At 44.6% G+C, this 13,178-nt stretch overlaps 1 pseudogene; it reads left to right on the top strand.

Annotated features, from left to right (window-relative positions):
- Nucleotides 1-13,178, top strand: part of LOC111956602 (integrin alpha-6-like) — a 57,753-nt pseudogene that overhangs the window by 15,352 nt on the left and 29,223 nt on the right.

Genomic DNA, 13,178 nt, shown 5'->3' with positions numbered 1-13,178 from the left:
ATAGTCAGAGAGGGAGAAGAGTCAGTGAGAGAGAGAGACAGTCAGTGAGAGGAGAGAGACAGTCAGTGAGAGGAGAGAGAGACACAGTCAGTGAGAGAGAGAGACAGGGAGTGAGGAGGGAGACAGGGAGTGTGAGAGGGAAACGGGAGTGTGAGAGGGAGAGGGGAAAGTGAGAGGGAGACGGAGTGTGAGAGGAGACGGGAGTGTCAGAGGGAGACGGGAGTGTCAGAGGGAGACGGGATGTCAGAGGGAACGGGAGTGTCAGAGGGAGACGGGGAGTGTCGGCGGGAGACGGGGAGTGTAGAGGGAGACGGGGGTAGAGGGAAGAGGGAGTGTAGAGGAGAGGGAGTGTGAGAGGGAGACAGGGAGTGTGAGAGGGAGACAGGGGAGTGTGAAGGGAGACGGGGAGTGTGAGAGGGGGACGGGGAGATGTGAGAGGGAGACGGGAGTGTGAGGAGGAGGACGGGGAGTGTGAGAGGGAGAACGGGGAGTGTGAGAGGGAGACGGGGAGTGTGAGAGGGAGACGGGGAGTGTCAGAGGGAGACGGGGAGTGTCAGAGGGAGACGGGGAGTGTCAGAGGGAGACGGGATGTCAGAGGGAGAACGGGAGTGTCAGAGGGAACGGGCGAGTGGCAAGGGAGACGGGAGTGTCAGAGGGAAGACGGGGGTTGTCAGAGAGGCTACTGGGTAATGGGCTACACACGCTTTACATTGCACAGAGGTAAATGAACAATTGAGACCATGTACAAATAAAATATTGCTTCATATACTTTTTACTGCAGTTACTGTGTAACTGGGTAATTGCATTCTAGTTATGTACTGTATGTAGTTATACAGTATCACGATAATGTACGGTTTTGGTGGTTCCTGTTGACTGTCTCTTTAATCTTACTGGACCTCYGTAGTCTAAGGAGAAGGTACACGTTTCTGCTATGCACTGATTCAGGATCAGATTTGTTCTCATCTCCTAATGTTTTCGGTTTTAAGGAGGGTTTTCTGATCATAGACTACAGTAGGGGCATGACTAAGGGGATACCTCTTCTTTCCGCCTATTCTCCTGACTTCCTGTTAATGTATGTTCACGTGCGTGTGTCAGTGGAGGCTGCTGAGGGGAGGACATAATCATGTCTGGAACAGAGCGAATGGAATGGCATCAAACACCTGGAAACCACGTGTTTGATGTATTTAATAACATTCCACTGATTCCGCTCCAGCCATTACCACGAGCCCGTCCTCCCCAGTTAAGGGCACCAACCTCCTGTGGCGTGTACATGTATGTATGGCAGGGGGCAACAGGAAGGATCCTCATTGTTCTGAGATCAGTGTGAAAGCAGTCATTTGATTACCTGGGCTCAGGTAGTCACCCAGGCACAGACATACACCCTGCCTAGTTGCGTAAGCTGTTCAGTTGAGTTTTGGCCACATTAGATTTTCTTTTAGACTATTCAGCGAAATGTCCCCCAAAAATATAAGAAATTAGGTGGTGTAACAGAAACTTTATACTAAACTAACACTAATTAATCCGTATGTGAACGTTACTAAAGGAGCGATGAGAAGTGGCGGAGCGATGCTCCCTCCAGACCCAATGTGCACCTACCCAGAAACGAGATACCTTTTTATGAAAATCTGGGAATATTTGGCCTTGTAAATATTTCTGGTTGATCTCAGGGAATGTAAAATAGTTAGGAAGGGAAAGTGTTAAAACAGTTTGAGTAAAGTAGCAGCAAATATGTTGAATGAGCAACTGATAAACAGAAGCTTCACAAGTTTGRCGAAATTACCTAATATTTTATATCTTCATCAGAACGACACATTTCACTGCACCTATCTGGTGATAATAACAAAGAAAACATGTAAACACACTTTTTGTAAGTAGGTAGGCCTACTGTCCTCTTCAAGTTAAGYTGGAACAAAGACTATGGATATTCTGACAAGATAAATGTCTCTCCGCCCTATCAATGTACCCTGACCTGTAACTTTCACGTATCTCCTCGTCTGAGGAGGAGCAAGGATCGGACCAAAATGCAGCGTGGGTTGAATACATAATCGTTATTAAGAGAGACAGACACGAAGCACACTTGAACAACTACAAAATAACAAACGATGTAAACAGACCTGAACATGAGAACTTACAGACAACGAAGAACGCACGAACAGGAAACAAACCACAAACGAAACAGTCCCGTGTGGGCACAAACACTGACACAGGACAATCACCACAAACAAACAGTGTGAACAGCCTACCTTAATATGGTTCTCAATCAGAGGAAACGTAAACCTGCCCTGATTGAGAACCATATCAGGCTAATTGAAAAGAACCCAACATAGAAACACATAACATAGAATGCCCACCCAGCTCACGTCCTGACCATACTAAACAAAGACAAAATAAAGGAAATAAGGTCAGGAACGTGACATGACTACATATGGCTATAGCGGTCCGATAATACAGGACTAGTAAAGGCCAAGTGCCCAGTGTCTCACGTGTGCGTTGTTGTGTTTCCTGTATCCAAACATGCGTTGTGGGTTGTGGTTACAGGTTGCTGGTTGGTGCTCCGAGGCCAAAGCTCTGAGAGGTCAGAAGTCAAGGTCACAGGAGGACTCTACAACTGTGACAGTCACTTCCTCAGCACGCGCGTGGAGTTTGACAACAATGGTGAGCTCCATCTCTGAACAACACTTACTCTTTTCTGTCTTCATCTTTCTACACAGATCCTCCAAGGAAATTGTCTGTTGGCAGAATCATTTGATTAAGATTTTATGATGATTTTGTGTGTGTAGAGAACTTGAATCTGAGAGCAGGAGAACCAGTGGATGGGTGTAACAGTGAACAGCCAGGGACGCAGGAGGAAAGATTGTGGTAAGTGTGTGGCACTTTCAAACTGATTGGCCATTGACTTGACTGACAGCTCCATTAACCATCTTCTCCTAATCCTCCAGACGTGTGCCCACCGCTTACAAGCTGCGTCTGTTTGTGAACACGCCCCAGGAGTCTGTGACATCACAGGAAGGTGTTACGTGCTGAGCCAGGACCTGACAATCAATGCCCGGTCTGATGAGGACGGAGGGAACTGGAGGTTCTGTGAGGGGCGGGCACGCGGCCATGAGAGGTTTGTGCTCATGCCTAATCGGGTTGTCTGCCACTTCTCATCTAGTGGATCTTGAATACGTAGTGTTTGGACGTCCTGGACATATGACTGGAAAGGTAGGGGTGTGGAGTGTGTAGTGTGATGCTGGATTCAAAACCCTAGACAAGATCAGATAACTTTCAGGTTTCAAGTTGTATTTGTCACATGCACAAGTAAAGTGAAATGCTTAACTTGACAAGCCCTACCCAACAGTGCAGTATTCACAAGGCATGTCACGTGATACAAGTCAGTATGGACGTCCGTCTATTCTGTGAGGACGTTGGAGATGATGTGGAAACCGGCCACTAGGGCGACAGAAGCACTGTAACGTTCAAGTAGAGGTAGGGTTAGGGGTCAGGGTAGGTTAGGGGATAAGGTCAGGTTTGTATGTGGTTTGGGGTAGTGAGGGTCGTGGTTAGGGTCAGGTTTAGGGTTAGGTGAGGGGTCAGTTGTTGAGTTAGGTCATAGCACGCATGGGCCTTTCCTCTCTACATCATGTTCAAATGTATTACACAGTGACCCTCTGCTGGAAAGCAAAACGACAATAGGGTCACTCAACATGTACGTACGAACTTTTTTACTTTTATTTTCAGCTCATGATTCATATATTGTATTTATTACGTTGTTATTTATTACGTGTTATTTATTTTATTACGTGTTTAGTATGATTTATTTATTTCATCATGTTATTTATTTATACGTGTTCATTATTTATTACGTGTTATTTATTTATTACTGTATTATTTTATTTATTACCTGTTATTTATTTCTTATGTGTTATTTATTTATTACGTGTTATTTATTTCGTGTTATTTATTTATTACGTGTTATTTATTTATCACGTGTTATTTATTTATAAACGCTTTTCCATTAATTATATGTTTGTGTTGAGATTTTTGTCGTCATCTTCTCATCTCCATCCCCCCTTTCTTTCACTTTCCTGTCCCTCATCCTCATCCTCTCTCATTTATTCTTCTCCTTTTTCCTCCCTCCCTCCCTCCCTCCCTCCCTCCTCCCTCCTCCCTCCCTCCCTCCCTCCCTCCTCCCTCCCTCCCTCCCTCAGGTTGAGTGAGAGTAGAGCATAAGAACAGCACTCTGTTGGAGATGCGTTCGTATAAAGACGGGCCTATGAGGTGGGCGATAGAACCAGTTAAACCCAGACCTGGTCCTGTGCCCCTAACATGTTACCTGGTAGGTACCCCTCATCCCTCTCTGGTCTTCTCTCTCTCCTCCTCAATGTGTGCTCTTCATGACCAGTGTGTCCAGCTCCAGTGTGAACCGTTGTGTGTACAAGTCACTTCCTCCCCAGGTTGCTATGGAGAGGATGTGACAGCCAATAGCACTTAGAATTGTAAGATACCTGCGTGATGACATCATGCTCCCAGAGCCAATAATAAATATCGCTCCGTGCCCTAGTCATCATCATGCCAGTGGAACATTTGTGCCTGTCATGAGCATCGACCTGAGCTAGGTGTGGTGTAGATGATCAGAGCTATAGACTCACATCCACTTCCAACCAACTGGGCTTGAATAGATCTATATGATGGAGAATCAGTGAATCTGTACAGCGCCTAGCTTGGCGATCCGGATGCAACATATTGTGTGTCATCAGTCGTGTTGGGAATGGGTTGGTGTTTCTGTTTGGTTTTGGTCCTTCATGTTGTGTCATGCATGGTCAGCACAACATTATTATAACATATCTTCTATTGCTTGTCCATCTACATCTACGGCCACAGTGTCGTCACTGGCTGCGTTTACACAGGCAGCCCAATTCTGATCTTTTCTTCATAAATTCGTCTTTTGACCAAACAGATCAGCTCTGAAAAAGAGCTGATGTGAAAAGTTCTGATTTGAAAGACAAACTAGTGGAAAAAAGATTAGAATCGGGCTGCCTGTGTAAACTCAGTCAGTGTTCCATCCATATCTGTGACCATGCAGTGCATCAAACATTTAGTAAAGCATCATCTCACCTGAAACATGTCTGTATCTATGTGGACTATCACATTGACTGACGGATTGATTGATTGATTGGTGAATTATCTCTCTCCTATCAGGCTTTTCTTCTGGACTCAGGAAGGCCATCACGAAGAAGGGTCAGCTGACCAGTGGTTGCAGGGGCTCGAGAGCCCATCACAGCGGAGAGGTGGTGTTACTAAAGAAGGAGTCCGATGAGTCCTCCATGCTGTCACCAAGAGTACGATCCTGGAAGGGTGACGGTGGTTTATTTGCCTCATCGTGTCGTGGCTACACCTCTGGTATCGCTTGTGGATCTCACTGGGAGGACGGGTATGAGAAGAACAATGACCATTGAGTACTATCTCCTTGAGGCGCTCGGGGCCGGTAATGGCGACGCGTCGGCTTAGGGGGCCTTGGTCTGTGGCCTCTTTTTCTCTATTGTATTAGCGCTCGCGTGGTTGGGGCGATGTTCCAATATTTATACATAAGTGTGTGTTAATTTATTGATTTGTCTAGTAATTGTATTTTTTGTTATCCGATGGTATTGTACTATGTTTTTATGTGGGGGGGGGTGGTGGAGTAGAGTTGTTTTTGTTGGGTGTGGTGTGGGAGTGTTGGGGTGGTTGTGTTGTTGTGGTTGTGTGTTTGGTTTTGGGTGGGAGTAGCAATGGAAGGAGCAATGATCTGATAGGCCTGAAGACCTGGCCAACCTGTTTTTCTCTTACTTTTCTTTCTGAAGCTCAAGTAAGTGTATTGTAGTTCAGCATTGATGGTGTGTTAGACCTCTCCAAACGGCTCCAACAGATCTATATCTACACCAAGGTTCTGCTATGTAGCGGAGTGCTGCTGTTGTTGTATACATGAGGGCGAGATGAGTATGCCAGCTTGTTCCGCAGGTCCCTTTAGAATAACAGGTCTCGTGAGCCACAGCACTGGAATCCATGCACTTCAATTGTACTGCTGTGCATGGGTCTTCCTGAGGAGTGTGTGTGTGTGTGCATTGTGTGGTGGTTGTGTGTGGTGTGTGTGTGTGTGTGTGTGTGTGTGGTGTGTGTGTGTGTGTGTTGTGGTGCTGGTGTGTGTGGTGGTTGTGTTGTGTGGGTGTGTGTGTGTGTGGTGTGTTGTGTGTGTGTGTGGTGTGTGTGTGTGTGTGTGTGTGTGTATGTGGTGGGTACAATATGGGTGGGGATATCTTGACTTTTAACACTTCTTCAATTTCATATGTTGCTGACTAGGTATATTATGGGGCTCAGTGGGCATTCTGCACAGTTGACTGCACTTTTCCTTGTCGAGGGGTATTTATGCACCCATGTTCTGCCTTTATGGTACGGCATGAATATGACCAATGTATTATTAGTCCACTCTCTCGCGACCCAAGTCGAGGAGGATGTAAGGAATACAGGCTGCCAGATCAGTGTTCCATTGATGAGTTAGTGGGAGAGGGGAGACTGTTTACTTCGGATTTTGTTTGCTGCGTGATATTGTATTTGGCTTTTGAATTAAACCAACGTAGAGGAATACAGCTTTTTTAGAAATGTGGCCCAATTGTAAGCATTCTTGTCATTGAGTATTGCTCTATGGTGAAGTCTGTCATTTTTGAATTTTGTTTTTCCCCTTTTAATGCATATAGTTGCCCTCGCAATACGAATGAGGTACATTTAAGGCTTACATATAAGAGGGATATTACTAAGGGGATACATAGGCCTACTAAGGGGATATACTAACTGGTGATACTAGTCCTATAAGAGGATAGTAGCTTAATAGGGGGGATATATAGGCCCTACTATGTGATAGTTTCTTAATTTGGGAGTAGATGTGGTCCTACGTAGAAGGATATTACTATGATGGGATTAGGATTCAATATGAGGGGCTAACTAAGGGATATACTAATGGGATAGCGTCATAGGCCTATCTAACGCGGTATTACTAAGGGGATAGCTAAGGTCATTAACTATAGTGGGAATACATAGGCCGCTACTCTATAGGGATAATCGACTGACAGGGGACGTAGCATGAGGTGGTCTAGACTAAGAGCGGATACAGAAGAGCTATAGGCTAAGTACGAGTATGAGTAACTATAGCGCGTGTGAAGATACTAATAAGGTGCGCATTCCACACGTATGAGTGAGGCGGAGAGACTGATGTCATAGGAAGAGCTGAGCCCTACTGTGTTCCTTCTCGGAGATGTGTATGAAGTAATGTTATGGTGCGAGTCATCTAAAGGCGGTATGATGTTCTAGTACTCAGGAACAGAAGTGCAGATAAGATCATCGGTTCTGTATCTTTCGAATATTAGTAAAAGACACTGTAGGACGCGGGTATGAGTCTTCTCCACTTTGAGTTGACCGTTTCAGCGAGAGAGGGAAATACATAGGCCGTACTGGTGACAATGAGGAGAGTGTCATTAGGTTCTAAATTACTTATTCTACAGGTGGTCACTAATAATGACGTAACTATGTCCGAGGATGAATCAAAGCTATTCTCGCTAGACTCGTACGCTTAATGGTGATAGGAGCTATATATGCAGACCCAAGTATTAGTGCGGCATCACTGCCTATACTCTTGCCTACTTGGAGAGCAGAGATACTAACTCTTTCAATCCAATTTGTTATGGAGAGAGCCTATAACTGGGGGCATATACTAAGGGGAACCATATGGTTATTTTCTTCTAAGGGGAGTGGGACGTGGAAATATTGAGCCGTGAGTTCTTGTTTATTATATTGGTTACAAATCTTTTGTTTCAGACTGCTGAGAGCTAGAATTTCTAATAACACAGAAAGGGGGCCTGAAGGTCACAAATTAGCTATAGACCAGGCAGACTGAACTACTTAAGTGTGAGGATATACGTGGTCCTACTGAATTGAAGCTCTCCGTTAGTATATTATATTGAGGGAGCGTGTATATATAATGTGAGGGGGTCGAAGCGAGGAGCAGGCTAAGGTAACATAAAGCATGTCAATTTGATATCGAGGCCAGATGTACATCTAATGACGGTATGGACCACAGAGGCTCACTAGGTAACGCTAAGTTTTAAAAACTAACGCGTGTGAGAGATTTGTTCTCTAAAAACGGGAGAGTGGGAGTAGCATATGTAGGCGTGTATCTTTAGGTGCAATACCTCGTGTGCGATTTTGGATAAGTGTTGAATTTGACTAACATATGCCCTTGCAGTGACTAGTGAGGCAACGATAGTGGAGATTGGCGGTCGGTCACAGTGTAAGAAGCATGCACAAAATCTCGTGATACTGGAGAGTGTGTGAAGTAGATTGTACGTTGTGAGTATGAGTATTGAAAAAATTTTGCAAACGAAGGAGGTTGAGAGGGGTGTGGTGCGGAGATTCTACTATGGCGCTTGTGTTGTGAGTTTATGTTTGGACGTGTTCAAGGGGGGGATGGCATGTGAGACTGGGTCCGGCAGTGATACGTTAAACGCAGGAGAGCAGAACTTGGTAAATAGGCCGGAGCTCAGTTGTAAGTGTACTTATACTTAATTCTTTTGGTTTGGGCGATTTTATTTTCATAGTATATCATAACAAGAGCGAGGTACTCCGTTATTACGCCTAGTGCACATTATTAGGCTACACTGTACTATTGTACATGGGATAATGCACATGAGTGTAGCTCCATCAGGACAACTTAACGTATGAGGGTATGTGGGGATAAACAAGCGTATGGTGACATATAGCGGAATCACTTGTATAAGTGTCCTACCTCTCGCTAAGTTTGGGAGACTTACGATCTATAAGAGAAACGTGAGCCAAGTACAGGTTGTGAGAGGTGCGCCATACAAGACAAGAGTACCATATTGGAAGGGACATGAGAGAATTATAGATCGATGATTGTATTACTGGCTGAGGAGAGACTCGGTGAAAACCATGACAGTCCTGCGCTACTATCGAAGCAGCGCGATTTAACATAGCGCTTATCCGGACCTAAAGCAAAGGAAAGAGAGACTACGTATTGAGCTAATTGGGGCATACATCGGCCTTGACAAGAAATCGTGACAGTACCCCGCCCTTGACTAGAGCAAAAAAAAAGCTCGCAGGCGCGCGCGAGACTCTTTGGGCGTCTTTAGGGGACTGACTCGGGAGGATAGCAATGAAGGCGCTATATAGGCGATCGCGGGACCGGCATGGACGGTGGATGAATTCCGCACACGCATTAATGATAGGGTCCAGACACGGCTCCTCCGTAAAGCGGGACTGAGGTACCAACAGTGACATCTGCTGTCCTGGACCGTACCCGCTCCCAGGTTTGCCAACTGTTGCATTGGGTCATTGGGTAATACATGTACGGAACCCTCTGCTTGGATCGATTTCGTCTTCGAGTATCCATGATGGCATCGAACGGAAGTACGTCCAGGGGCCTGGACCGATGATGACCGGGAATGGAGGAGCCGCTGAGGAGAGGCTTTCGCGCTTGTCGAGTTCTCCGAGGACGCCAGGGAGTCAGGACACAGGCCACAGCGCCGGACCGTAGTTTTGTAGGCCTTGAACATAGGGGGACTAACACATTGTGATACGGAGTGCGAGGGTTGATGGCTACAGCGGGTGATACAGTTTGTAGGGAAGCTGTAACCTATTGTCATTCGAGTTATATCCGTTCGCAGAGAGGATACATTCACTCGGTGAACCTGTATAATATGCCGAGCACGGAGATACAACCGCCTCTGATCGCGCCTCGGAGGTTGGAGTTTATTACAAGCAGGAGATGTGAACGCGACCTATTTTCTGCCGCAGAAGTTGGCTGACAGTTACCTGTTACCTAAGTTGGGGCGAGGATTACTATAGCGCTCTTCCTTTTCGGTGCTTAACAGCGGTCTCGCGTGCATAGAATCACTCTGCAGCATCCGAGGAGCAGACGGCGTAGAGCTCGGCCTGCAGTGCCTAGCGCTAAGCTAGGAGGGAGACTCTAGCTTGCTTTTAGTGATCTTGGCACGCGCCAATAATGTCCCATAAAACATCACAAATGGCGCTAACCTTATGTGGTTATTGATATTTATCCAATCCATATCATGATTGTGTTAGCTTTATGCCGTATAAAAGCTCCAATGTAATTTGTGATCGCGATTTAAGTGCAATTGGCGTGATTTAATGATCTAGCAAAGAAAATCAGCTCCAACTTTGGCGGCAACGGTCTACAAAGAGAGTTGCGTCGAGAGAGATTACTTCTAATACGTTGCCAAAATCATTTCAACTAACACTTGTATACAACTTTAGGTATTATTCTTGTCTTTTAAACTTAATAATCGATCAAAATTGAAGACGGGTTCTAAGCCATGTTAGTCTCACGACAAGGCAAGAGGAAGGACAACAAACTACAAGAGGCTCACTGTTGTTATTTATCGTAGTCTTTTTTGGTCTTGTATTGATTTTTATTGGGCGTCAAGTTCTCTCATACACTTTAGCACTAGTAATATCTGTACTGGGGCGCTGATTTCAACATGATGGCACGTCTACAACATTCTTCAATGGCATGGGAATTACAAAAGACTCATACTCTACACCATATGCCATGTTGGGGAAATGAAGCGAGGTTGATTAGAAAACGCTAGTATCCTGTTGTTCCTATCCAAACTGAAGAACGTCATTGAACAGACAGTAGGAGCCTATCAAAGTGCATTGTTGTTCTGTCTCTGTCTGCGATGATAATAGATAATTCTGTTGTAGTATTTCTCCAAACAGTACGATGGATATCAAACCTTACAGCCTAAGTTTGGATATTATATAAAGGAAAAATACATATTTAAAGGTGTAGCTCCTGCGTGCACCCCAATAAGTTGATTATACAGAAAACTTCAGAGTGTTTTCTAATTCCAAAATCTACACATAGTATACTTGTCATTACTCTGAATTGTGAGCCTATATTTCTGGGGATGTTAATGTATTGTAAGCATGAAGTTGAAATTGGCACTGACATTTATCCCTACCAATAAAAGTGAATGAATGCTGCCTGAGCTTGGCCCCTGCAGTAACTCATGCCCCTAAGACGTAAGTATAGAGTAGACATTGATTAATCATACGAGCATAGCTGTGTTCCTACACATTCGTCTCTCTAGGGTAGTTGGGAGTGGGAAACGTTTGCACGGCAATAGTTATCAACAAACCTCATAAGCAACGTTCTGGTCCTTGCCTATAATCCATGTTTATATAACTTACTATATAATAGCTACATTCTACATTTTCACATCACTAGGATGATATATAAAGCGAGGCGAGGCAAGTGTAGAGAGCGGTGTATGGAGCATGAGCAGGTGCGCGGAGAGAAGCTAGGATAGTGCATTATAGATCCATTATTTGGAATATGTATAATAGCTCTCATAGAATTTCTAAAGATTGTCTAGAGGAATAAATAGTGAGCATAGTGGAGTATATACTATGAATTTGAGATTTTGTGCCGAGGCCGAACACCCCAGGCAATCCTCCTCGAGCACCGACAAACATCCATCCAGGGAAAACATTTTTTGAGCTCATTTGTGTATTTCCATTGTTTTTCTTTGGAATCCTGATTTAATAAGGGGCCCTGTGTTGGCAGTTCCTATGGCTTCCACTGATGTCAACGATCTTTTAGAAATTGGTTTGAATGTTTTTCTTTCTGAGAAATGAAGAAGTACGCTGTTTCTTTTTGAGTTGGTCACTCTGAAAAGGCTCAAAAGTCTTTTTTGTTACGCTGTTTCCGTGGTGTTTTTCTTCCGGTATTGAACGAGAATCAGGCAAGCAGCAGTGGGCCCGATCGAGTTTAAAAGAACCGTACGAGGAGAGGAACGTCATCATCCTAACTCTCCCTGAGTTGAGGATTCAGAATGATGGAGGTAAGACGGGCCATTAACCCACCTCCGCATTGTTGAGGGATTGGAAGCTCGCTACTCTAGACTCCTCAACGTTTGGGTTCTTTAGAAGGTATACAACCCCATACTATTTCTGGAAGTTTCCTGCAGACGTTTTTGGCCAGATTAAACAAAATTTCAAACCGCACTGATACAAGGCTTTACTGTTTTGCTTCTGTATAAAGAGCGAGGACACCGTTGGAAAAAAGGAGAGCAGAGAAGAAGAAGGAGAGGGCCCGTTGCTGTGAGAATGCCTCCACTTATTCATAGTAATTCTTCAGAACCTCCTGTCGGAGTGAACAGCTAGTGAAGAGGTCTGGTCTGTATGTCAGAAGAGTGATTTAGAGAGGTGCTAGGACAAAAAACCAAGCTGTAAAATTGGCTCCGTGTTTTCACACTTTGCCGAGCTTTAAACTCCTTCAGATAAATGAAAGATGGGAGCGATGACAGTTTCGTCGCATTAGCTCCCTGGGAAATGAACTCTCTTGAACAGACATTTGTGCTCTCAAGAGGAGAAAGAAGATCTCCCCTTTCTGAAATGATCCCTGTAAGTACTAGGACTGCCGGTGTACAAATGACGGATGTGAAGACAGCGTGCCCTAAATTATTTCACGGTTTTTAAATTAAAATCCCCCACACTGTGTTTTTTTGGCTATCTATCTAGTGAAAATACAATCATAGAGAAGCTCTGGCTCTGGTTCATTTTCACTGCAGTAAAGAGCTCCTTTGGAGATAGGGCAAAAGACAGACTTCTGACCATTTTAATGACATTCCCAGAACAGTAAAGAAAAGTGGGGTGGAGAGTGAGAGTGCATGAAATTAGAGGTGGAGGAGATAGAGAAAATGATCACTTTCATCATGCATGACTGACTTCCGCAGACCGTAATGAATTGAATGGAATACCTTTCGGATTAAAAACCCTGAAAAATTAAAAAAAAACCTGAAATTTGCCAAGAAAAAAACAGACCGAGTGGAATCGTTTCTTTTGAAATTCTGAGGCAGAAGCGTTTTAACGATACAAGCCTGTAGGATTTTACTGCAGTGCAACTCATCAGAGCAAGTAATAGTAAGGAGGCCTTGGTTTAAAAAAAGCGAACTGTTAATGAAATGTCAGTAGTTTACGTAATTTTGATGTGTGTGTGTGTGTGTGTGTGTGTGGTGTGTGTGTGTGTGTGTGTGTGTGGTGTGTGTGTGTGTGTGTGTGGTGTGTGGGTGTGTGTGGTGTTGTGGTGTGGTGTGTGTGTGTGTGGTGTGTGTGTGTGTGTGGTG

Source organism: Salvelinus sp. IW2-2015, linkage group LG32 (genome assembly GCF_002910315.2).
Source record: "Salvelinus sp. IW2-2015 linkage group LG32, ASM291031v2, whole genome shotgun sequence".
Lineage (NCBI taxonomy): Eukaryota > Metazoa > Chordata > Actinopteri > Salmoniformes > Salmonidae > Salvelinus > Salvelinus sp. IW2-2015.
The sequence above is the reverse complement of the archived record's forward strand: the minus strand, read 5'-3'. Positions and strand labels throughout refer to the sequence as shown.